Genomic DNA, 26,326 nt, shown 5'->3' on the forward strand with positions numbered 1-26,326 from the left:
TTTAGTCAGACAGAGACCACTGACATTGGCCTTGACTTCTGAGAAGTAATGCCAAAAAGGAGCGGTCCAAGGTCTGATCCCTGAGGGACTCCACTTGTGACTGGCCTATTTGTAGAGGTGGACTCCCCAGTTCTAACTTCCTGGGTCCTGTCTGTGAGCCAGTTGGCTATCCACCAGGTGACATACGGGTTTGTACCTAAACTCTTGAGTTTGTCAACAATGCCCAAGTGTGGTATTCTGTTAAATGCCTTGGCCAGGTCAAGGTAGGCAGTGTGAACAATTTTGCCCTCATCCATCGCTTTGGTGACCTTCTCAAAGAAGTCCTCCAGGCTGAGTAGGCATGCTCTGCCCTTTATGAAACCAAACTGGGTTGGGTCCAGTGTCTGGAGGTTTACTATATCTCTGTTGATCATCTCCATAATAATTCTTTCCATGGCTTTACATATAAGACAAGTGAGACTTACGGGTCTGTAGTTTCCGGGGTCTGTAGATGGCCCACCTTTGTGTAGAGGGATGACTGTTGCCTTTCTCAATTCATGAGGCACAAAGCCTGATCGGTGGCTACAGTTAAATAGTAATTCCAGAGATCCTGATAGGTCATGTTTCATGCTATTTAGAAGGTATCCTGGGATATTGTCTGGGCCCATTGATGCAGTGTTCTTGGTCTTAGAGAGAGCATTAAGGACCTGTTTCCTAGTGAAAGTAGGGGGAGTTATATTTGATGATATTTCCAGAGGGAAGGTTGAGGGGGAGAGGAGTAAATCTGGAGCTGAATTTATCAGCCAGGAGGTTTGCTATATCATCTGGCTCAGTCGAGGTGGCTCCATTTACAATGAGCTCTGCACACAATTGTGTATTGGCTTTGAGGTTATGGACATAGCTAAAGAATGCTTTGTGGTTGTCCTTGATCTGGGAGGCCAAACTTACCTCAAATTTGGCTTTGGTAGACTTTATTGTCCTCTCAGTTGTTTGTTTAGTTTGATGAAAGTGCTTTTATCCTGCTGGGTGTTGCACCTCATAATTGTTGCCATGATTTTCTTCCTCCTGTTATACAGCCTATTGATTTTGTGATTCCAACAGGGTGGCTTGTTTTTTGAGTTAGTTCTGTTCTTCTTTCTGGTGGGTACAGCTGCCTCTCTACAGCTATTAACATGCTTATACGGGGTTTCTGTGAACAGTTCTGCATAGGCAGAAGTGTTCTCAGGGTTTATGGGGGTTTGAAATTTTGCCAGGTTCTCACTTAATAGCAGGAGGTTAGCCTTAGAATAGTTCCTGAATATTCCAGGTTTAGCTGGGGGTCCAAGTTTTATTTTTACTTCAAAGGAGACCATTTTGTGGTCTGACATTACCAAGAAAGGCATTACAGTAGGGGGGTGTGCAGCAGCCTCCCATATTAGTGAGGACCAGATCCAGTATGGTTGCACCCCTGATTGGTGTATTGACTATCTGGTCCAGGGAGTTTGTGTTTACAAAATCCGAGAATCACTGTGCATGTATGTTTGGTGTCATATAGGATTCCCAGTTAATAGTGGGGTAATTAAAGTCACCCATGAATATTGTATTGGGTTGGATGGTTAGTGTTTCTAATAAGTTTAAATACATGGTATGGGTTTCCTGGGTCATAGAGGGGGACCTATAGCTTGCAAGAAAGTGGTATTGGAGTTTACCTATGGTGATTTGAACATGGAGCAGCTCAAGTTCATTGTCCTGTTTGACCAGCCTTGAAGTATATTTATTTTTGATGTAACTAGAGACACCTCCACCTTTAGTCCCTGCCTGTGAAGTAGCTGGTCTAAATGTGTGGAAGGCATTATAACCTTGCACTGTTGGTGTGCTCTCTGTGGCTTTAAACCATGCCTCAGTGACCGCACAGATGTCAGCATTCTCTAGGGTAAAAAGAGCTTCTAGGGAGTGGAGTTTGTTGTTTAGACTCCTAGCACTGAGCAGCAATACCTTTAGACTTTCTTGGTTTTGATTTGCTATGTCGGAAGTACTTTCAGTTTGGCATTGCCTAAAAAGGCACTATGGGGGTAGACAATGTTTTAGCTAATATTCAAAAGCCTAGAAGGGAGAGGTACAGACCATTCCTGGCAAAGCAGAGTGGTCTGTTTACCATCTTCTTCCATGCTAACAAATATTGCACCCCCTTGGAATGACACCAGAAACTAAGTCAATTATTAAAGTCAGTCATCTTTTGTTCATATTGTGGCATCATCCTTGGAGAAGGTAAAATGCTGCTCAATGCTAGGCTCATACCAGCCTGAGACACATATTCAGAGAGCTGCATGATGTCTCTCTTCATATAGTCTAGAGAGGTACATCTCAGGTAATTTACTCCCACATGGACTATGACTGAGTCATATTGGTAATTGTGGTCCAATGACCTGAGTGCATGTGCAATGTTGTGGATCCTAGCCTCTGATAAGCAATTGACCGTAACGTTCTCCTTACTCAGCCTGGTGATAAGGACATCAGTGTGTCTCACAATGGAGTCTGCAGTGACTAGAATGTTGGATTGTGTGGAGACTTGTCTTATGGACTTAGAGGTAGAGGCTCCATGAGATGCAGCTGTATGTGTTGATGTGGGTGTTGTTTTGAAAGAGCGCATTTGGGGCTGCTGAGGGTATTTGTTATGTGTATTTCATCTAGGATGTCTTTGTGGTTTAGGAAGGTTACATGTAAGTGCCTCAGCAAATGTGGGTCTATATGTCTGAATTGTGTGTGATGGGTGCAGTGTGTATACTACTGATAACCTTATTGACATTAGCAGTACTTTTATGTGAGAGTTTTGCCTCCAGTGACATTGTGTAAGTACATCTCTCACATACCATATGTTTGTTTGAGAATTAACTGGTTGGCAGTAAACATGAGGCAATTTCTACATTCCCTCAAGATGCCCATATCCATCAAGCCGGTAAGGGAGACAGTAGGAAAGTTCATATTCATGCCAATGGACCCTTTTTTTATTAATTAGACAGTTGGAGTGAGAATATCAATCACTGTCAGGAGTATCCAGTTTGCAACTATGTGGACAGTGCTTGTCACTGCAAACTAGCTGTCCTGTGTGCAACTAGGTATTAGGGTTACCACCTGTCCCACTTTGTGAGGGACAGTCCCTTTTTGGGCAGTTTTGTCCTGACAAAAAATTGTAAAAATGGCAAATGTCCTGATTTTAGGACAAAATTATTTCCTATATTTTATGTAATAGTTGCATAAAACAGTTATTCTGTATCTAAAATACCTAAATGTTATAAGAAACAGAATAAGCAACTAAAATGCTACAAGAATAAGCTTTTATTTAGGCAAAAAAAGTTAAGTTCTAACCTTTGTACTGACCGTGAGTATGTGTCAGCCTGTAAAATCTGATGTTTGTACCAAAAATGTCCCACTTTGGCCATTTGAAAAGGTGGCAACCCTACTAGGTATTGGAGAAATTTCAATTGTGCTTTTACAGGAAAAATGTCATTCGAGGTGTTTTGCAAATTCATTTATGTCGACACAGACTTTAAGCTGCCACTTACCTATTTTTTCAATACTTTTATACAGGTTATTGCTTCACTTTTTAAGCAGATCGCTTTTCATACTTTGCATATATTAGAAATACTTTCCTGCATATATCCAGCTTCAGTAATTCCATTAGCACCAGCTGCCCAGTATAAAATATTTCCTCAGTGCCTTTCTGTTAGCCACTTATTTCATTTGCTAAGCTCTCCTTTTGGTAATCATCATGTTAGCAGTTTCACATAACTTCTTCTGGGGAGGGGGAAAATGATGTAGGGCATAAATTAAAGAAAATTCCCCAGCTAATAGCATGACAGACCCCTACTATGTCCTAAGGCTCCGCATTGGCCCCAGTCCTTATAGAGAAAGTCCAGGGGTGTGGAGAAGGCTGACAGACCTGCAGATGGACATGGAACACTGGGGTAGGGTGCCATACAATGAAGCAAGGGGGAACAAAAACAGGTTTCATATTTCTTTGACAAGCATTTAACAGTGAGTTGTCATTCTGCTATTGTTTTTCATGTATATTTTTAGAACACAGCAGTAAGTTAAGGACTTAATTAAAACATGTTTTTCTGGGTGGGTATGGGTACCACCCCCCCCCCCCCCCCGTGCAACTTCAGCATGCCCACCATATTTTCAAGCATTTCTGGTGTTCATTTCAATGCTGACTCGTTAATGTATTGCATTATGTCAAGCATCCAATCAACTGACTGAAACAATATAAATTGCCTCTCTACTATGACATAAAAAAACCTGTTCTTAACATATATAGGTAATGTTACCAGCAGCATTTTTCTCTGGGTATACACAATTCACAGTCTCAGCACAAAATAAGCTTCACAGAGGCACAGAACAGATGTACCCATCAAATTAACTGCAGCTACCATTTACCAATCTTTCTTTTCGTGAGGTATATTCCCCATTTAATTGACCCACTGCAGATTAAATTAAGTTTAACTTACTAGAGTTAGGAGAATGGAATCATTTTTTTTACCTCATTCATCACTACTGTTTTGTCTTGAGGTCTCCTCAAAACACACATCAATGAACTTCACTCATATGGCATACATTTTCCACCTTCAGTTACTTTCATTTCCCTGTAAAAATCACATGTATTGGTTGACTGACTTTCACAAAACACACACAAAGACTGCATTTACAAACTAAAACAAGTCATGCCTTTACTGAAGTAAACTTGTCACATCCAGATACAAGTTTAATAATGCTTTGAAATGCATATATATATATATATATATATATATATATATATAATATATATATATATATATATAATTATCAAAATTAATTAAAATGACTTAGTTTACTACATTCCACTAACTCATAGTTCTCGGTTCAGTATAATTTGCAGAGAATGTAAAGACCTTCATTGCCTGTATTGCTGGCCTTGGTTCAGGCTATCTTCCTTCAAGTCTCCTGGCCTGTATGGTTTGTGCAAGTTCTTCCAGGACATTAGACTCCCACCTATACAACCCTTTTGGACAGGCCCTTGCATGAGAATCAGGCTTGTGCCTGCATAGCTACACATCCACAGCAGCTATGCAGGCTACTGTGGACCTGACCTCCACCTGCATTCCCCTGTAATCTCTTTACATTGGGAGGCAAGTGTCTCTTTGCTTCCAGCTTCCATTCCCATTTTATAGAAGCATTACTTTGGCTACACCACAACTAGTTACATGACAGGTCTTCCAAGTTTCTCTGGTTCGACATATGGATGATTTTATTGAATGACAGGTCTTCCAATGCAGCTATATCACTAGGTACACAAGTGCACTCGCATAGACACACACACACACACACACACACACACACACACACACACACACACACACATTTGATTTCTACATAGGCGATTTCTACTTATTTTCAGTTAAACAGTTATGATTGCAAACAGTTTATTCTTGAAGATTTAGGCTGGGATTCATAAACAAGTACTGTGCACTTTGCAGTGTTAAGTTTTGCGGTGGTCAGTCTGCAAAATAACTCATAAATCATTAGGTATGTATCAGAGATCGAATAAGACAGGCATACAAAAAAAGACTCCATAAGAAAATAGAAGGGCAGCAATAACAGTGCAAACAGAACGAGGCTGATCATCCGCAGGAACAGCACTATAGTCAGAAGGATTACCTACTGCCTGCCAGGACAGCTATAGCAAGCTAGCACAATTTAGTTGCTGTGTGCTTGTGTGTGCATTGTAGTATCACATTCTTGCATGATGGAGATAGGTTTGGACTCTGGTAAGGTTAGCTGCCAGGCCAGTTCAGACAGCAACAAACCCAGCCATCACTCAGATAAGTGGCTGGTATTATAATTTGGTTGCTCCTCTGGTAGCTCAATGTGCAGGAGTGCAGGATCTGCTAGTGGTATGACTTCTGTAGTCATGCCAGAATGTGGTCTATTTTGCCAAGGCAGACATCCAGTTGCCAGTGCACCTCAGCTGCCACCAACCTCTTAAACTGATGGTTAGAGAACCCTCTGGTCCATTCTCAGGAGAGTGGTATTTTCATCCGCCAAGAACTAGGCACAGAGAGCATCCATGACGTCTTCCAGGTCTCCTCCAGCAGACAGGCAGATCTTGTAACCACAGGTGACCCAGTACCAGAGGTAGCAGCTACCACAGATGAAGGTAGCTGTGGCCTTATCTCTTCATCTTCCACAACTGGACCTGCAGAAAGAGAACACAATGGAGAAGATAACACACATTACAAATGCAATCACAGTTCTACAGTGGACTGGCAAAGAAATAATACACCCTGCTTTGCTGGGGAAAGTGCTCCCTTGTTCTGTGGCACCCAACCATATACAGTTGCTGATCCTCACCCCAATACCAGGACAGGCCCACCTGTGTTCTGTGCCACACAGCCATATTCAGCTGCTGCTCCTTCACAGCTGGAAAAACAAAGTGTGTCTGTTACTTATATACAGCACTTCAGATAGTAAATGACAATGGTACAGAAACAAATTTTACAGTACATTCCCATCTCCTTCTCCTGAACCTCTGCCTCCCATTTCTGGAGCAGGTTTTGGGTGGTACTGCTGCTTCAGATCACTGTATTTATGTTGGTTGTGCTCACCAGAATGGGTGAAGTCAGTGACATCACTCATCATTCCATTCACCTTACAGGAAGGGCCACTGTAGCTGCCAGCACTTCCTTCATGAAGTTCCTACACAAGAAGAACAGGAAAATCCTGCTCTTCCTTACATACCATGCTGGATCCTTGCAGTCATCAGTACCTGAAGTAGTCATAGACACTCAGTCAGTTCCACTCGAGGAGCAAAATGCTAACCATATGTGCTCAGATGCACATTTGTAAATCACATGTCATGCAATGTAGTACCATACTGCTAGGATAGCATGTGGCCATAACACTGCACTGCAGCACAGAACCATGGACAAAGCACTGTACCAAGGTGCCACATCATAAAGGGGTACTGTCCTCCTGACTATGTCACCCTTCAGATGAGACTTTAAACCAAGACTCATTTGCTTAAGTAGGTGGTAGCTCAGGTGGATGGAAAAGATCCCATGGCACCTACTGAAAAGTGTAGGAGGAGTTCCCCAATACCCTGACCAAACTTTTCTTAGTACTAGAAAAAAAATACCTCGGGTTTCCACAGAAAAGAGGCCACTAGTCTGGTGGGACTAACCTCATTAACAAAGGAGAGAGAGACAGAGAGATAGCTAGGTACATACATACATACATACATACATACAGGATGCATACATGCTGTTTGTATGAGTGTGCAGGTCACATGCTTGGTTGTCACTGTGATGTACAAGGACAGCACCAACATGTTTGGTTCCACATTCTGAAATGGTAGTAAATTACAGACAATAGTGCTAACTGATAACCATTGAACTAGTAGGCTCTTGTTAGTGCAATACAGAGCATAAGTGTAATTTTGTGCAACAGCGCTTTGAACTATAAACTGTGAAATACAGGAATTTCAGTAAAGATTCTGAATACTTGGAACTTCAAAGACTTGAAGGAGTCCTGTCTGGTAATGTACCTCAGCAAAAACAACAAACCCTGTGGCGGATGTTAGTGGCACTGAGGCAGATAACATGGTGTATGTGTAATTGGAATCCATAACACTGGCATGGCACTGTAGTGTCTCTGTGTGTGGCTAAGGAAGTGCCAACTTCAAATATCAGAAAGCTCTGGAAGGATGTGTCATAGGGGTATGGGATTCTATGTCCATTTGCTGAGGCATGGCTGCAGTATGTAAATAGCGAGGAGGCTGTGTATCACATTAACTGCAGCTAACCAAATGCATAAAGGTGAGGGATAGTTGTGGCCATAGTCATGTGCATCCCTCATCCATACCCAATGGCTGAGATGTTTCATTCAGAGGTGTACATGTACTGGCATTGTCATCTGAGAGGCCATATAGCCTGCTACCCTTGCTCATGAGCATTGTCCAGGTCATAGGCAATGCTGAGCATTATGCTCAAAATATGAGCTGCTCCAGCAGAGGAGTACATGCACATCACCCAGTCATTCTGCCCTACCACTGACTACATTGAGACTTGAGATTTCATATAGGTTATGATCCATGACTCCCTGCATCAAGCATAATACATGACTATCATGTTCATCTCCTAAAACCCTACCCCATATTACAGTGTTGCAAACACCTGACACTATGTCCCATCTGTGCGAGTGATAATAACTGTGCTTTGCCAACCACCTGACTACTGTGGATATGGCAATGTCTAATGCACAGAATGGACAATCTCTGCATTTTCCTGCTTAGGCTAGTTGTAAAAATACATACATTTTATGCCGTGATGCCTTTGTCATGCCTCATAGCTGTGGACCAGACTCTACCTTTCTCCCAGTGTTGCAGTGTACTGTGCCCACCTCTACCCTAGTTGTGGTGCTGCTGTTGCTGACTCTTCCTCCCCTGACCCTATACCATGCCCTTTTTTCCTACCGCTATGACTGGTATGGCACCTGTTGCTGCAAATGGTTGCTCAATGTCATGCTATGCAGCATGGCACATATAATAAAAATCTTGCTGCAGATGTCTGGAGTTACCACCATGCTCCTCCTGAGTTGTCTGGACATTGTAATTGTCCCTTTATTAATTTAAATATATGATCCACTATATTTCACATTTCTGCATGGGTTGTGTTATTTGTCATTCCTTGTCTAGTCGGGGGCTGTATAGCAAAACACAGTGAACAGCATATTAAATGTGGTCTCCTCCCTGCTTACACGGTGCCTGTGTATCTATTCACCTATCTGTCTCACATGTGCAAATTCATCTACCAACCACATTACCCTATGGGAAGTGTGCAGAGAGATTTGGTATAGGTCAGATATGTACGACGTGAGTGTGTGTGTGTGTGTGTGTGTGTGTGTGTGTGTGTGTGTGTGTGTGTGTGTGTGTGTGTGTGTGTGTGTGTGTGTGTATGAATTATGTGAATGACCTGTGTGGTACTGAGATACATTATCAATAATGCTCTGGATATTACAAATTACTTGGCAGTTCAGAGACTGAAAGTTTTTCCTGTTGATGTATCACAAGCCCCCGTGGACTAGGGCCTTGATGGTAACATGTAAAATTTATGGCTTTCAGGACTTCAGGGAAATTAACTATATAATAACATGCCTGCTTGGTGCCAGCTCTTTCCTCTAATGTCCTGGGGAATCAGATATGCTCCTCCACACACCGTAGTACAATGCTGAGAAACTGGATCAGGATATCCCTAACATGCCCTCAGTAGGTTGCCTAAAGATCCCTGTAATTAAGATGGTCACAGCCGCACATTCCTTAGCATCCATAGGAATGGGCATCTCACATATCCCTGCTGATAACACAGTTCAACTTTGTCTAATAAGTCTCCCTGTCCACTTAGAAAGCCCAAAATCTGCTACTCTAAGACTAGCAGCCAGCAGAGCAGGAGCGGCCTTAGGTCAACAAGTGCCCTAGGCAAAAGGGTTCCACGCCACCCCCCACACCACCTGGTGCCCCCATCCTGGTCTACCTACACCAAATAAATACCAGAAAAGTGCCCCTGCTTGAGTGGCGCCCTAGGCAGCCGCCTAGTTGTCCTATGTCTAAGGCTGGCTATGCAGCAGAGCTAGCAGTGTGTTAAGTGCTGTCTACACCTCCTCAATTGGCACAAAGGGCAGTGACATACAATACTGTAGGCATTAGCTTTGACAGTGGTTTCTAATGAATGCTGATATACTACTGCTAGCAGCACCCCTGTCACGTATACCATGAATCTTGATGTTCAAAATGGGCATGTGCCACAGTGCAGACAATCCATTTTATGCATTTCAGAATCAGTCCACCATTTTGATGACATCATTTGCATGACCCATGCGACTCATTTGGATGGAGTTCCTCATTTCTCTGTCAATATGTAGTGATTTGGATGCACTGCATCCCATGCTGTTTTGACCTTTACGTAACCAAACTAACTCTCCCTCAGAATTCCCCACATCCTGTACTTGGTTGCTATTCATGCTAATTTCTGCTGTGCAATGTGCCACATTTCTGCAAATCCCAATCTTCTGCTTTTTAACACTAGAGCCCATTTGCAGCAAGATATCATGGTTAGAAAACAGAAGTTATTTTTTGCATAGTGGGAAAGAAGCCTATGCACATCTTTTATATTTTTATCTGTGTAACTGCTTTGAACTGAATAATACATAAAGAGCTGAGTTTGTTTCTAATAGATAAATGGCTTTGTTCAAAGGCAACTGAAAAGTGGTGTCCAAGGACATGAAGAACGTGAATCCTGTGTGCATTTAAAAGTCTTTTAGTACTTTGCCACTAACACAGCTGTAGTGTCATACACTTTGATACAGGGCTGATGGCACAGCACAGAAAAAAGGTTACTGCAGTTTAATAAAATCAAAAAAAAAAAAAAAAAAGAAGATGAGGCAAAGTGCCCAAACTTTGAAAACCATAAAAAGACACAGAAAGGCACTTCTGAAGGACAACCACCGCTCGTAGAGTTATAAAACACTTTATTGATTGCACTTTAAATTTTCAAGGTAAAAAAATATAAGTGACTAGTATGATTTGTCCATATATTTCTACTTCTGTTTATTTACCGAAGTTATATGATGAGAATGTATTTTTTTATTATTACTTAGCAGAATGGTGCCATGACTCAGTTTAGAGGATTTCTGTACAGAAGCACTTCTGACTGATAAAGGGGCCCAAAGTAAAGTCAGCCTGATTGCTAACTCTCTGGAGTTTTCTGTAAAAAAAGCTGCTATTCTGTCAAGCACTACAAAAAAAAATCAGAAACAAAACTTAAAATGAGGTAAGAAAATCTGCAGATAATTGTACACTAACTGGACTGTCAATTTAAGAATTTGGGTGACGAGGGCCGTACATAAGAAAAAAGAAAACTTGTATTACTGGGTTGGTCCCAGTTAATCTTGGTAAACAACTTTTATGGTAGCTGTGTGAAGTCAACTATGTGAGCTCTGAGTTTCTGGAATGTGTTAACTAAGAGAACTTAGCTAAGTCAGCTGAGATCTCTCTCTTTTAAGTGTGTGTGTGTGTGTGTGTGTGTGTGTGTGTGTGTGTGTGTGTGTGTGTGTGTGTGTGTGTGTGTGTGTGTGTGTGTGTGTAGGAAGGGGCATAAAAGAAGGTGATAGATTAAGGTATATGTTAAACACCAGGATAGGACATCACTGCACCAACATATGTCAAGGCCCCCCCTACCAACTCCTTAGTCAAGCATGCTAAGGAAAACATTGGACACTACACCTTCACTTTTTATGTCATTGTCAGGATCCATTATGAAAACCTGGATGGCAATAGAAATGACAGACTACAGGAGAAGGAATCAGAATGGCATATTCGACTGCGAGTAGGAAAACCACCAGGCTTGAATATTCATTTTCTATTAACTGAACCTTAGAAAATTGGATCATGACAAATTTTACTGAACTTGATATACTGTATACATATATATATATATATATATATATATATATATATATATATATATATATATATATATATATATATATATATATATATATATATATAATTTATATGGGTCTAGGACACATGCTCGACTAGCATATGTCCGAATCACAAAACATCGAACACACATACACGAAAGCGCTTAACATCAAAAAGTGCTTCTGTGTATGTGTAGTTCAAAAAAAATCTACATTTCTGCAGGGGTGCTTCGCCCCCCCTGTGCCCCCCACACACCCCCTACTTTATTATTCTCACTCCGAGATCGCACTACAGTGGGGAAAAGGGAATTTTCTCTTACCTGCACTGTAGTCTGATCTACAAAACAGGCACACATACACAGAAGCACTTGTCGATATTAAGCGCTTTCGTGTATGTGTGTTCGATGTTTTGTGATTCGGACATATGCTAGTCAAGCATGTGTCTGGATCCCATAAATATATATATATATATATATATATATATATATATAAAATATATATATTTTAATAACCTGGATCAGTTTTTTATAAAAAAGAAAGAAAAAAAAAGATTAACGATGTAAACCCACAGCCTAAACAAGGGTATATCTTATTGGCTAAATAACTACCAAGTGAACTCTATGTTGCCCATGAGGCACTAAATCAACCTTGAATCATTAGTAATATCTAACTTATTTTAGATGAACACATCTAACACTTGAACTATCAACTATATGAATCAGCACATGAATGTGGACCCAACCTCAGGAAGATCTGATGAAGGTACACGAAAGAGCCACAGAATCACCAAACAATTTATTCCTGTTTGTTTTATCAATTTATATTGGTTTAAGCTAGGAATGAAATTTGCTGGAAGGTGGTATCCTTGCCTAGGCAATACTTAGTCTTGTTTTATAATAAAGAAAAATAACTGTAGTGGAGAAGGTGATAGATTAAGGAACATTTTTTTTAATGTACTTAATATTGCTTTTCAACTATGGTTTGCTGCACTTATGTTTAAGATGTTTTGAGTGGATTTCTTTATCTTTCATTAGATGCAATTGAAACATAGCTGTTAAGTCTTTGGAAACAGATAAAACTTCTTTGGAAAGACGGTGTTTTAGATCACGTTCCCAGTGGTGATCCATCCCCCACCAATGTCACTACCCCTAAGGCCGGACATATCTCGAACCCCTCTCTCTAAACAGTTGAAATAACTGCATGTTGTTACAAGATTTTACACATTTTAAATTCTCCCTTGGATAGAGATTTAGTGTTTGGCCCCTCCAAAGCACAGGTGATCAAAGAGTCTGATGAAAGGGACAGGCTGATCCAAGGAATCTCTAAGATTTTTCAACCATCCTTTTCCAAATTGCCTGAGGGACTTTCTTCCTCCTCATCCAATCTTGGCAAAAAAAAATAAATAAAAAAAACAATAAACAGTCTCAACAGAATTCAGGTAAACAGATGTTTAAGAAAAAGTGGCAAGGAGGTCCAAAAAGAAGTCTCAAACCTCCCAGTCTGAATGACTATTCAAGAACCTTGTGACTCCTTCCCACCCTGGTCCTTTTTCTCTTCCAGAAAGTCCGAATCTCAATTTTTTTTTTATTTGACAACAGATTGTTTCAGACAAATGAGTTCTGAAAAATCATTTGCCAAGGTTACAGCTGACAGTGGAAGGAAATTCCTCCTTTCCGGGGGGGGGGGGGTCATTCCTCATCCTGTAGATCAGACTGTTTAGTTTCCATCTGTTCTTCATCACATGCTGCCCAAGGTGTGATAAAATCTATTCCTATTTCCCAAGTTGGGAAGGGGTTTTATTCAAAGATGCTCCTAGTCCCAAAGAAATAAAACACTTGGAGACCAGTTGGGAATCTTTCTTTCCTAAACCTGTTTGTGATAGCCCAGTTTCAGAATGATGTCACTTCACAATCTGTTGCTTCTTCTTCTTCCTCTTTCAAGTTCTCTGATAACACTAGACTTAAAAGATGCTTATCATCCATGCCTGTTCATACAGACCTCAGGCGGTTCTTAAGGTTTTGTGTGTCTGGATCACATTATCAGTTCTCTATGATACCCTTTTGACTAACCACTACACCAAGAGTGTTCAGAAAGTGTCGAGCACCAGTTATAACTCATTGTAGGATACAGGGTATCCACATTTTTCTGTATTTAGATGACTTGCTCCTCTCTGCAGTCTTTTTCAAAATGTCAGGAATTTATCTCTTGGGTGAGAGATCTCTCATACATGCTGGGATTCCAAGAGAACATTAACAAATCTTTCTTGACTTCCTCACACAGGATTGTGCTCCTGGGATGTCAAGTAGACACCTCAGTTCAAAGAGCTTTTCCTCCACAGCAAAAGTAGATCTTTATTTATTTTTTTTATTTTACATTTGTTGACCGGGATAGTCCGACTGGATGCATGTCCATTTTCAGCGGAGGCCCGGGGAGAAATGCTCCAAATGTAAGCAGATACAGCATTACATAATACCAGCATTACATATTACAAACAGACTATTTACAGAGATTACATAAGTAAGCAAGTTAAACAAGTTCCACAGGTTGCAGTTAATCCTGTGCGCAAGTCAGAATTAAATTAAATTACACAGTAAACTGGTTAACAGATTTTTTACACATTCTAGAGAGTTAGCCAGGCTTGATACATTGACATAGCCAGTTAAGTGACAAATGTTGTTTGAGTCTAGTTTTAAATTGACCTAAGGTGGAAAGTAAGGTAATATCAGCTGGAAGAGAGTTCCAGGATCTACTTACAGAGTTTGCAAAGAGAGAGTCACCGGCTGTGTTATTAATTTTGCTAGTCTGAATTAGTAGTTTGTTAGAGGATCGAAGCGGTCTAGGATTGTTATAGGGGGGTGATAATATTTTTAAGTGCAGGAGTATTGTCCGGATTATAGAGGATTTTATAGGCCATAATCAGTTGGTTATAATGGATTAGGCTGGGTAGTTCAAGCCACCCAAGCTGATTTACACTGATGCAATGATGTGTCCTAAAAGGCAGCCCAGTGGCAAACCTGGCAATGTGTTTGTAGCAAATTGAGAGTTTGTTAAGGACAGTCTTGTTTAAATTCAAGAGTAGAGGGGATGCATACAGAAGGGTTGAAAGAAGGTGAGAGCAAGCTATGGCAATTTTAGCTGGAGGAGTTAGGAAGGCTTTTATTCTGTAAAGTGACCCTAGTTTTTTATTGATGGTTTTGATAGTTTGGTTAACATGTAGGTCAAATTTTAGATTATTGTCTATGATGACACCTAATAGTTTTGTAGAGGGGTCAGGGGAGATTATTGTGCCATCATTTGAATTTATGGTAAAGGTGAAAGCGGTAGACCTACGTGTTGGTGAAAATAACAGCATTTTAGTTTTTTTGGGATTTAGGATCAGACGATGTTCAGAAAGCCAGTTTTCTATTATATTAAAGGTGGTCTGGATAGCTGACCATAACACTACTGTAGATGTGGCTGAGCAAATCAGAGTAGAGTCATCAGCATATTGGATACAGCTGACTTTTGGGATGACAGTATAAAGGTCGTTAATGAAGATGGAGAACAGCAAGGGCCCTAGTATAGAGCCTTGTGGTACTCCAAGGGTGTTAGGTAGAAGGTTAGAGAGTTTGTTCTGTCAGAGGACAGCCTGCTGTCGACCATTCAGGTAAGATTGAAACCATTGAAGGGCTCTAGTATCTAGATAGAATGTTTGCAGGGTGTGGATTAAAAGTTGGTGATCAACCATATCGAATGCCTTGGAAAGATCCAAGAAGAGGGCTGAGGATATATAATTATTGTTGCAGTTATGGTTTATGGTGTTGGTAAAGGCTAGGAGGGCTGAAGTAGTGCTGTGATGAGGACGGAAGCCATGCTGAGTGTCTGCCATGAGGTGATTCTGGATTAGGTGGTGCATGAGTTGTCTATGAATACATTTTTACATAATCTTTGCAAGTGGAGAGACTATAGCTATTGGCCTACAATTGGAGAATTCAGTAGAGCTGCCTCCTTTGTGAAGTGGGATTACATAGGATATTTTCCAGATGGTGGGAATTTTAGCTTCTACTATGGTTTGATTGATTAGTATTGAGTATTGTAGGTACTTGGCAGGGAGTTGATCAGCAGAAAGTGTAGTGGGTTTTAATTTTTTGATCAAGGCATGGATAAGTGAAGTGGCAACTGGTTGGAAGCTGAACGCAAGTAGGTTTCTAGGGGTGCTACTTTCAGGACCAGGGGAGCTAGGAGGTAGTTGGCTAGCTAGGGCTTGAATTGTCTCAGTAAAGAATCGGTTAAAACTGTCAGAAACATCTTCAGGGGTTTTATCAATAGTAGCAGCAGGGATTGGGGTTGAAGTTTGTCCAGGATGTAGTAGATTATTTAAAGTTGCCCAAACTTCTGAGGGTTATATTGATTTACTGTCTGTAAATTACAGTAGTATTGTTTTTTGTCTTGTAAAATTGATTTTTTGGTTTCGTTCCTGGATTGCCTGTATTTAATATGATCTTGAGGGTCTTTAGAAGAACGCCATAAAGCCCATGCTTTGTTTCTAAGGGTAATTTTGAGTTTAGACTCTTTAGAAAGCCATGGCACAGTTTTTGCTTGGTTCTCTTTAAATGAACATGTGCATGCAAGTCAAGGATCTCAAGAAATTTGTTGTTAAAGTATGCTACTGCTTCCTCTAAGGGGAGGTGTTTTAGAATAGACCAATTACATGAGTTTAGTTCTTGTTGGAATTTGGCAGGGTCAAAGTTTTTATTGTTTCTAACCTTTCTGAGTAAGGGTTGTTGGGAATTAATGGATTTGTGCTTAATTACATATGTGAGAAGGTGATCGCTTAGGCCATCAAGGAGGGTACCAGAGGTGTACAGTTGGGGGTGACTATTTATGAGTACCCACAGTTAAGTATACTTTCTTTTTGGTTGGGTTTACCTATCCTGGTAGGGGTGGATATAATTTGTGTAAATGCATGCAGGTTAATATGGGTGGTTGGGGATTCTGAGGAACAGGTGCCCCAGTCTATGTTAAAGTCTCCAAGTAGTAGGGTTTCTTGGGGGTAGTGACATGATAGCCAGTGCAGGATATCTTCAAGTGTAGATATGTTGTTACCTGGGGGAATGTACATACAGATGATATTAATGCGTTTATTTTTATTAAGTTGCAATTTGGTGGCAAGAATCTCTGAGTTATTAATCTGAGGTGGTTGTATTACATCTATGGTGACATTCAACTCAGATTTATAGAGTACAGATATCCCACCCCCTTCCTCGAAGCACAATCCAGCCTGTGTATGTTGTACCCAGGTGGTAACACTTCATTGTCTTTAGTGTTAGGTTTTAACCAGGTTTCAGATAAACAGAGAGTCTCAGGGGAGTGGACATCCAGAAGTGCATGCAATTCATGTACCTTGTTATTAATGCTTCTAATATTGAGATGACAGGCTAGGAGAGAGTTAGTTGGCCTATTAAATGTAGGTTTGTAGCTTAGATTGCAAGTAGAGGGGGTATGTGTATCTGAATGGGGGTGGGCCAGGGTTGGGGTGAATATCACCACCAAGTATTAGGTTGAGTCTATACTTGGTGATGAACTTCAGGAATTTGTTTATTAGTTTGTGGTAGTGTTTGGATCTAGAGCTAATGTGCCTGGGGTTGAGATATTGATAGACTGAACAAGATGTTGGATGGGATCTGGTACTGTAAGTATGGTTGAAGGTGGAAGGATTTACAGCTGGGGTGATGGTATGGCCTTTTGGGACCTGAAATCCCATGAGAAACTGGTTTTCATACAAGGTAAGGAGGTATGGTGTGAACAAGAGGGGTAGTAAAGAGGAGTATATCATTATCTGTGATTCAACTAGTGAGTTAAGGAACTGTTTTTTTACTGGTGATGCAACACCAGAAGATAGAGTGGTGAGGTAAAGGTACTGGAAGGGGGATGGGAGAATGCCAGATGAAAGCTAATAGGTGCTATTAAAATGTAGGTAGAAGAATGGGGGTGGGTGGAATTATCCCAGATGAAAGCAGATAGGATCTAGAAAGTGGGGGAGTGGCTATAGTACTATAAATTTAGAGGTACTGGGGGTGGGAGGGAATTGGGGGCAGGGAGGGGAACGAAGAGAGCCCAAGCATAGCGAGGGCGAACGTAGCGGGGCTATTGCAGTTTACAAGGTTTCCTAAGGTGTCCTAAAGCTATAAGGTAAGTATTATAGCTCTTAATGTCAGAGTCAATTTACTTAAGTTACAGGGGAAGGAGGCAAACACTCAAGTAGAAAAAAAAGAGCCCTATGGCTGACCAATATGGTGACCTGCTTAATTACACAGCACTGTAAGTGAAAGCTTAACAAATGCTTTTTGTGTGCAACCTACTCTGTTTAAATGCTGAGAGAAACTGATTGCAGTCCTGTAGACACAGTTGTAGGGAACTGTAGAGTTCAATCTGTTTAAATGCTGAGAGAAACTGATTGCAGTCCTATAGACACTGTTGTAGGGAACTGTAGAGTTCAATCTGTTTAAATGCTGAGAGAAACTGATTGCAGTCCTGTAGACACCATTGTAGGGAACTGTAGAGTTCAATCTGTTTAAATGCTGAGAGAAACTGATTGCAGTCTTGTAGACACCGTTGCAGGGAACTGTAGCGTCCAATCTGTTTAAATGCTGAGAGAAACTGATTGCAGTCCTGTAGACACCGTTGTAGGGAACTGTAGAGTTCAATCTGTTTAAATGCTGAGAGAAACTGATTGCAGTCCTATAGACACTGTTGTAGGGAACTGTAGAGTTCAATCTGTTTAAATGCTGAGAGAAACTGATTGCAGTCCTGTAGACACCATTGTAGGGAACTGTAGAGTTCAATCTGTTTAAATGCTGAGAGAAACTGATTGCAGTCTTGTAGACACCGTTGCAGGGAACTGTAGAGTCCAATCTGTTTAAATGCTGAGAGAAACTGATTGCAGTCCTGTAGACACCGTTGTAGGGAACTGTAGAGTTCAATCTGTTTAAATGCTGAGAGAAACTGATTGCAGTCCTGTAGACACCGTTGTAGGGAACTATAGAGTTCAATCTGTTTAAATGCTGAGAGAAACTGATTGCAGTCCTGTAGACACCGTTGTATGGAACTGTAGAGTTCAATCTGTTTAAATGCTGAGAGAAACTGATTGCAGTCCTGTAGACACCGTTATAGGGAACTGTAGAGTTCAATCTGTTTAAATGCTGAGAGAAACTGATTGCAGTCCTGTAGACACCATTGTAGGGAACTGTAGAGTTCAATCTGTTTAAATGCTGAGAGAAACTGATTGCAGTCCTGTAGACACCATTGTAGGGAACTGTAGAGTTCAATCTGTTTAAATGCTGAGAGAAACTGATTGCAGTCCTGTAGACACCATTGTAGGGAACTGTAGAGTTCAATCTGTTTAAATGCTGAGAGAAACTGATTGCAGTCCTGTAGACACCGTTGTAGGGAACTGTAGAGTTCAATCTGTTTAAATGCTGAGAGAAACTGATTGCAGTCCTGTAGACACCGTTGTATGGAACTGTAGAGTTCAATCTGTTTAAATGCTGAGAGAAACCGATTGCAGTCCTGTAGACACCATTGTAGGGAACTGTAGAGTTCAATCTGTTTAAATGCTGAGAGAAACTGATTGCAGTCCTGTAGACACCGTTGTAGGGAACTGTAGAGTTCAATCTGTTTAAATGCTGAGAGAAACTGATTGCAGTCCTGTAGACACCGTTGTATGGAACTGTAGAGTTCAATCTGTTTAAATGCTGAGAGAAACCAATTGCAGTCCTGTAGACACCGTTGTAGGGAACTGTAGAGTTCAATCTGTTTAAATGCTGAGAGAAACTGATTGCAGTCCTGTAGACACCATTCTAGGGAACTGTGGAGTTCAATCTGTTTAAATGCTGAGAGAAACTGATTGCAGTCCTGTAGATACCATTGTAGGGAACTGTAGAGTTCAATCTGAGTCACACCATGTCAGCCATGGGGGGAAGATAGAGGGAAATCCTAAGCACCTAGATTTGAAAAATCATCCTGTAGATCAGACTGTTTAGTTTCCACCTATTTCCACCTATTTCTAAGTTTTTCCACCCAGACTTCAGTCACTGTGAGGGAATACCTCAGGATTTTTGTGTCTCATGGCATCTATGACTCTCATGATACCCCTGGCAAGACTCCAAATGAGAAAGGTATAGTGGTATCTGAAATCTCCTGTTCCCAACATCAACACTCTTTATCTTTTCATATCCTAGTACTAGGGTTTGTCAGAAGAGAAATCAACTTGTTGGAGACAACAGATATCCTTAAATCAAGGTCTCTCCTTCTCCCTCCCTGCTGTAAAGCAGTCAGTCACCACAAATGCTTCAAACTTTTCTTGGGCAGCAGTTTCAGGAGAGATAAAAGTGCAGGCGTGTGGGATACCAAGGGTAGATGCAAGCATATAAATATCAAAAAGATGCTTATCCTGATCAAGGCACTGAATTCTCTGAACCATCTTTGGTCCCTGGGACCTCTTCAAGAGGTTACAGATAATACCACAGTGATGTGCTACATCAACAAGCAAGAGAGAACCAGGTTGTACCCCCTTTGCAAACTAGCCATGTAAGCTTGGGATATAGCTACACAGCACAATCTCACTCTACAGGCATCCTACATTCTGTCAGAGCAAAACTGTGTGGCAGAACAAACTGAGCAGGACCAGGGAAGACCCTCACTAATAGGAATTAGATCCGGGGGGGTCTTCCAAGATTTGATCCATCTGTGGGGAGTTCCTCAAGTAGACCTCTTTGCCTCTTCTCTTAATCAACTGGCAAAATTCTGTTCCAGGACTCCATGCAAAAAGGCCAAGAAGGCAGATGCCTTTTCTTTTCATTGGACAGGAATGTTCCTGTATGCCTTTCAACCCTTTCCACTAATATCAAGGGTATTTCTAAAGATTCAGAAGGAGTTCCAGGATCATTGTGTTGACATCCTTCTGGCCCATGCAACTATGGTTTTCCCTTCTTTGGAAATGTCCAGGGCAATTAATACAGGTTTCCTGACAGAATGGATCTACTCACACTAAAACAGGGGTAATTGATATATCTCAACATCAGTCATCTTCAATTTACTGCCTGCATGATAGGGTCTTAATTCCTTTTAGGCACCTGTTTTCTGAGAACGTGCAGCATGTACTAGAGGCAAGATAGCTTGCACCATACCTCTCAGGTGTACTGATTGTTGCAAAATGTCCAGATTTTTGCTTCATATTTTTGGCCTGTTACACATAAAATTGTGGTTTTCTGGTAAATCATTGCCAAATCTTTGATGATCGAAGTCAGAAAATAATGACAGATATTTGAGATTTGGACTTCATACCCTTCAGATGATACAATAACGTGTTTTGTATTAGTATGAATTTTCTGAATGGTACTATCTTGACAGAACTACATCTTTCAGATCATCAGATCAATTGTTCATTTCTTCTGAAGGTAAGAAAGGACAGATGATGTCAAAACATACTATTTCCAAATGGTTGTCTAAGGCTATTACCTTTTGTTTTACTCACCATGATAAATTTATTCCAGGCAGGGTCAAGGCCCACTCTACAAGGACCTTGGCTTCTTCATTGGCTTTTTGGAAAGGGTTGGATTCTAAAAGTATTCTAGAAGCTGCTACTTGGTCCTCTGTACATACTTTTACAAAGCCCTATAAGCTGGATTCCTTCTCTAGGTCTAGATCATGCTTTGGTAGGACCATTATCCAGGGACTCCTGGACCCTTCTCTTTCCACCTCCAAAATAAAGTTAGCTATGGTAATCTAGCCATATAGCTAAGGCTACTGCAGCAGTGATCAATATGAAGAACACAGTACAGTTTTGTAAGTTGAACTTATAACAATATATGTTTGTCTGCTAATATTCTTTCTTTCTGAAGAAGTCCTAAATGGAAAAGGACAAAAGTGCTCACTTTATTAAATAAATGGGCTTGTTGCTTTATATTCTGTGGAATTCTTGGCTTAGTGCACATCTGTTGCCCAGTCACCTTGTTTTTTTAGTTTTACACTTACTCGTTGGTGACTTTTGCCTTGGTTTTTGGTTTCTATGACAATAGATGTGCGATGGATCACTGCTGCAGTATCCCCTCCCTCACTCCATCCCCCTTGTTTTTTGGTGTTTTTTTTTTTTTATGTCAGGGTGTGGACATTTATTTTTTGTTATTCCTAGTCTTGTTTTAGAAATCAGCTTTCCTGTCTCTGCTGGCAGGAAAGCTCTGAAGGGCTTCACACCCAAAATCGTCTTTTAGTCAGCTCAGCTTGAGCTGCACAGCAGCTTGGGTGCATGGAAGGTGCCCCGAAGCTTTGGAAGCTGGCCATCTGTTATATCCTTGGCAGGATATAAACCATAGCTAAGGCTAACATTTACTGTTATAGCTAAGGCTAACATTTACTGTTATGCTAAGCTGAATTTATACAGCTGTACTTTTTCCCAAACTAATCAGCGATCGCAAGTAGAAAATGGAAAAAGCAGCAGCTCTTTTTATTACTCATAATTCATAAACGAACAGTAAACAGTTAGTTGTATTCTGCTAAAAGACTAGTTATAATTTCTACACGCATTGATGAGAATATTAGCAGTCAAGCTTTTGTCTGCTTGGAAATATGAGGTGATATTAATGACTTTCCTGTCCATATATTTTATCAGTCTGGATTGACTGGACAGTAATGCCGTTGTTAGTTTTGTTATTCTTTGACTTGGACAATGAACATTGGAAAGTTTTGTAAAGAACTTGGGGCTTGTGATTTATATGACAATATACGAAAGTGGGGAGATGCTACTGTCATACTTGCACTAGATCTGTGAATTTGGATATATGAAATGGTTTATTTAAGTTAATACTATATTGTGAAGAATTACTGCATGAGTAAGGAGTGTCTGGTAGTGTTTTCACCCCTGCAAAGTGCAGTGACCTTTCTGGTAAGGTCAGACTATAAAGTTCTACCTTTTGAAATAGAAATCAGTGCAGTGACCCCAGCAAATCCTGTAGCAGTTAGGAACTACTTTAAGGCAAACTACCTATTATTAAGTGATTACCTGACAAAATTTCAAGCCCATCCAAACCATGAGAATATAGCTGCCTATGCAGAATTGTACACAGAAACCAAGTATAATCATGTTAGTAGATGCAAAGAGACAGCTTTGTCTACCAGAAATAAGCCCAGAACAAACTCAAAAAGCAAACCACTCTGATGGAGTCCGACATAAAAAGACTGTACACCAAAAGGAAAAACATCAGTGCTAAAATTAGAAAGTGCAATTCCCAGCAGGATAAAAACTGTCTCATCAAGCTAAACAAACAACTAAGAGGCATGGATCTCAACCAATCAGGGACAAATTTCAACAGAATCAGGGCCAAATCCAGGAATAATCAGGGACAATCAGGGATACTTTTAAAACATTAGTACTATTAAGCTGAGACATTTACAGAAGAGAATATGAACTAATATACATTTTCTGAAGTAAAAGAAGTCTGTAACTCTTAATTTTTGTCATTATTTATTAAGTGTAATGCACAACCTTTTCCCCAAAATTCACCAGTTTTAGGGGGGATTAAGAGAGACAGAGATAAAGTTTGATTCAAAATCAGGGACCGTTGAGATGATAAATTAAGTCTACCAAAGCCAATTTGGATGCAAAGATAGCCTCCCAGGCCAAGGACAACCCACGACTTTCTCTAGCTATATCTGAAACCTCAAAGGCAGTACACAACAATGTGCAGACCTGATTATTAATGGAGCCACTTATATGGAGCTGGAAGATATTGCAAATCTGTTGGCTAACAAATTCTGCTCCAATTTTAGCCCCCTCTCCCCAGCTGTAACTTCCACTATGAAGAAGGTCCTAAACATGCTCTCTAAGGCTAAAATCACCTCATCATTGGGCCCATATAATATCCCAGGATGCCTCCTAAGTAGTTGGAAGCATGACCTATCTGGTCCTCTGGAGTCAGTATTTAACCAAATCCTCCAGACAGACTCTGTGCAATGTGAATGGGAGGACTGCAACAATCATCCCTCTGCACAAGGGAAGTCTAGCAATGGACCCCGGGAACTACAGACCCATAAGTCTGACTATTCTCATATGCAAAGCCATGGAAAGAATTGTCATAGATATGATTAATAATGACATAGGAAACCTTTAGACACTGAATGCAGCCCATTTCAGCTTCATCAAAGATAGAGATCATGCTTACTCAACCTGCTGGACTTCTTTGAAAAGGTCACAAAGGGAATGGATAAGGGCAAAACAGTGCATACTGCCTGCCTTAACCTGGGTAAGGCATTTGATACAATACTCCACTTAGGCATTGTAAACGAACTCAGAGAAATAGGCATTAGCCCCTATGTTACATGCTGGACAGCCATCTGGCTCTCAGATAGAACCCAGGAAGTTAGGATAGAGGAGAACACCTCCACAAAGAGACCAGTCACTAGTGGAATCCCTCAGGGCTCTATGCTGAGCCCATTCTTTTTGGCATTTACTTCTCAGAAGTCAAAGCTAATGTCAAAGGCCTGCAGCTGACCAAGTTTGCAGATGACTGCAAGCTTGGAGCAGTCATAGAATCCCTCAATATACTAACATCCTACAGAATGAACTAAAACAGGCAAAAGACTGGTGCTAAAACCATGGCTTAAAGCTCAATGCCAAAAAATGCATAATAGTACCTTTAAGGAAGATGACCACCCTATGGAACTACTTCATTGATAGCAGGCCCCTAAAAGTGGACCCAGTAGTCAGGAATTTGGGGACATATGTGGATAGTAACCTGGCTTTCAATCATCATGTGTCTAAGGTAGTATGGAAATCCTTTTATGTTACTTACCTTATAAGCAAGGGTATGGACTCTAGGTTCAAGGGGTCATTGTTCTTCTATGTTTGACCCTTGTCAGACCCATCATTGCGTACTATACCGCCTTTGGTATGCACTTGACTAGGTGCATGAGCCAACTTGAACATCCACAAAGATTCCGCAAAAAAAAAAAAAAGAATACAGTGTGTAAATAGCATGTCCTATGCAGATTGTCTCAAAGACCTAACTCTATACTTGGTTTCCTTTAGACTGTTGAAAGGCGATCTGTGCCTGGCATACAATGTTTTCTTGGATGCCACTCGGACCTTTTGCACACCTGCAAAACCAATATCATCAAAGCTCCATGATCTATGGACTTGGACTTTGCTTACAAAATTAATAGAGGGTGCTGGAGGGACATGTATGTGTCTCAGAGAATGTCCCTGCTCTGGTAGAGGTTTCCAATCCATGTGAAGCAGAGTTCTTCCTTAACCCTATTCAAGTCTAACCCAGACCAGTGGATGGAAATTAGAAATTCACTCCAGATCTAGCAGCTTCATCTTTAATGGGCAGAGGCAGTCTGTAAAGCATACCCTGGCTTACATATACTCCTTAAAATAATCTCTAAAGCTCAAAGAAAAAAGCGTGTGGGATACATTTGGGATGTATAACTAGGCTTCTAAAAGCCCCTGTGCTCATTAGCCTAATGTACACCTATGAGCCTATGGTGTCTTTATTTGCATAACCACACACTTAGCTTATGTGATAAGTTTCCACTATCTGGCCTAGAACCTATTTTACATTTAATTTTCATGAGTAGCTCCTGCTGCACATCCCTGGCATTGCATACCTGCGCATACTTTATATACTCCATAAAACTTAATCCCATATCTCCACCTCTAGAAAACACATATCTAAGTACCCTTGTTCGACATTGTAGCTCAGCAACCATGGAACCACAGTAAGAGCCCACTCCATCTGTTGCCAGCCTGCTAGCACTAGACATCTTAAGCAAATGTAATAACTGAATTATGTAAACTGATAACCATTTACTGTAACAGGTGTGCATATCTACTCAAACTGGAGGCTGACATCTTTAGAAAGTCAGTCTACAACTTGTCCCACTTCATTGCTACCCCACAACACAAAAAGCCTACGTAGATTGGGGACCTGAAGAAATCTGTACCTATGCCTCTTAGGTAATACACATGCAGACACAGAGCTCAGCCACATATTCATAGATCTACCTCCACGCATACTCCTACCAACCCTCCAGTCAAATTTGTGGGTCACATTTTTGAGTGCATGGCTAGGCTTACAAGTGAAACAAAACCAAAAAAAGGCCAGCACTCATTGTAGTCTTGGTATGAATGGATTTATTGTACAAACTTAATCATAATTTATCCTGTAATAACAGGATAAAAATCAAACTGGTTTCAGCAACAAACGCCTATGGCCATTGCACTATACTGTACATGCAGAGTTCAGTATTGACAATTAGGCTTATAAGTGCCCTAATAGTCGTTAGCCTAGTATAGACCTATGAACCTTAAATCCATTACACTCAAACTTGCACTATCTAAACTAGTCCCTAAGGCCAGTAGGACACTATATCACCCACAACAATGTTCTTATGATAGATAACCCAGTTGTTAAGCACACAGATGTGCCAGTCTCCAGGCTGTGCATGGACAAAGTGATGGGATGTTTCTCTCAGGGGCTAGGATTCAGAATGTCACAAAGGCCCAAGTTCTCTGTCCCCTAAATGCATATATACTTTAAGCATTGCTCATGTGCAGCTGAGCGATCTTAGAAGCTCCTCCTTTAGAGATATATAGAGAGACATATATAACCTCTCCATGTACATGACAGGGTCTGAGAAATGAATAGTGTTTATTTATTTACATTTGTTTACCAGGGTACAACACTGTTCAAGACTTACCGATTTCAGTGTCAGCCAGGGCTGCATGTTATGATACAAACATCAAGGTTTTAAAACAACAGTCAATGAAACATAAAGACAGTCACAGTAATATGCAAGAAGCTGCAGTACAAACATTACA

The sequence above is a fragment of the Protopterus annectens genome, chromosome 8.part1, assembly GCF_019279795.1.
Source record: "Protopterus annectens isolate FY-2018-M chromosome 8.part1, PAN1.0, whole genome shotgun sequence".
In the NCBI taxonomy this organism is placed as follows: domain Eukaryota; kingdom Metazoa; phylum Chordata; order Ceratodontiformes; family Protopteridae; genus Protopterus; species Protopterus annectens.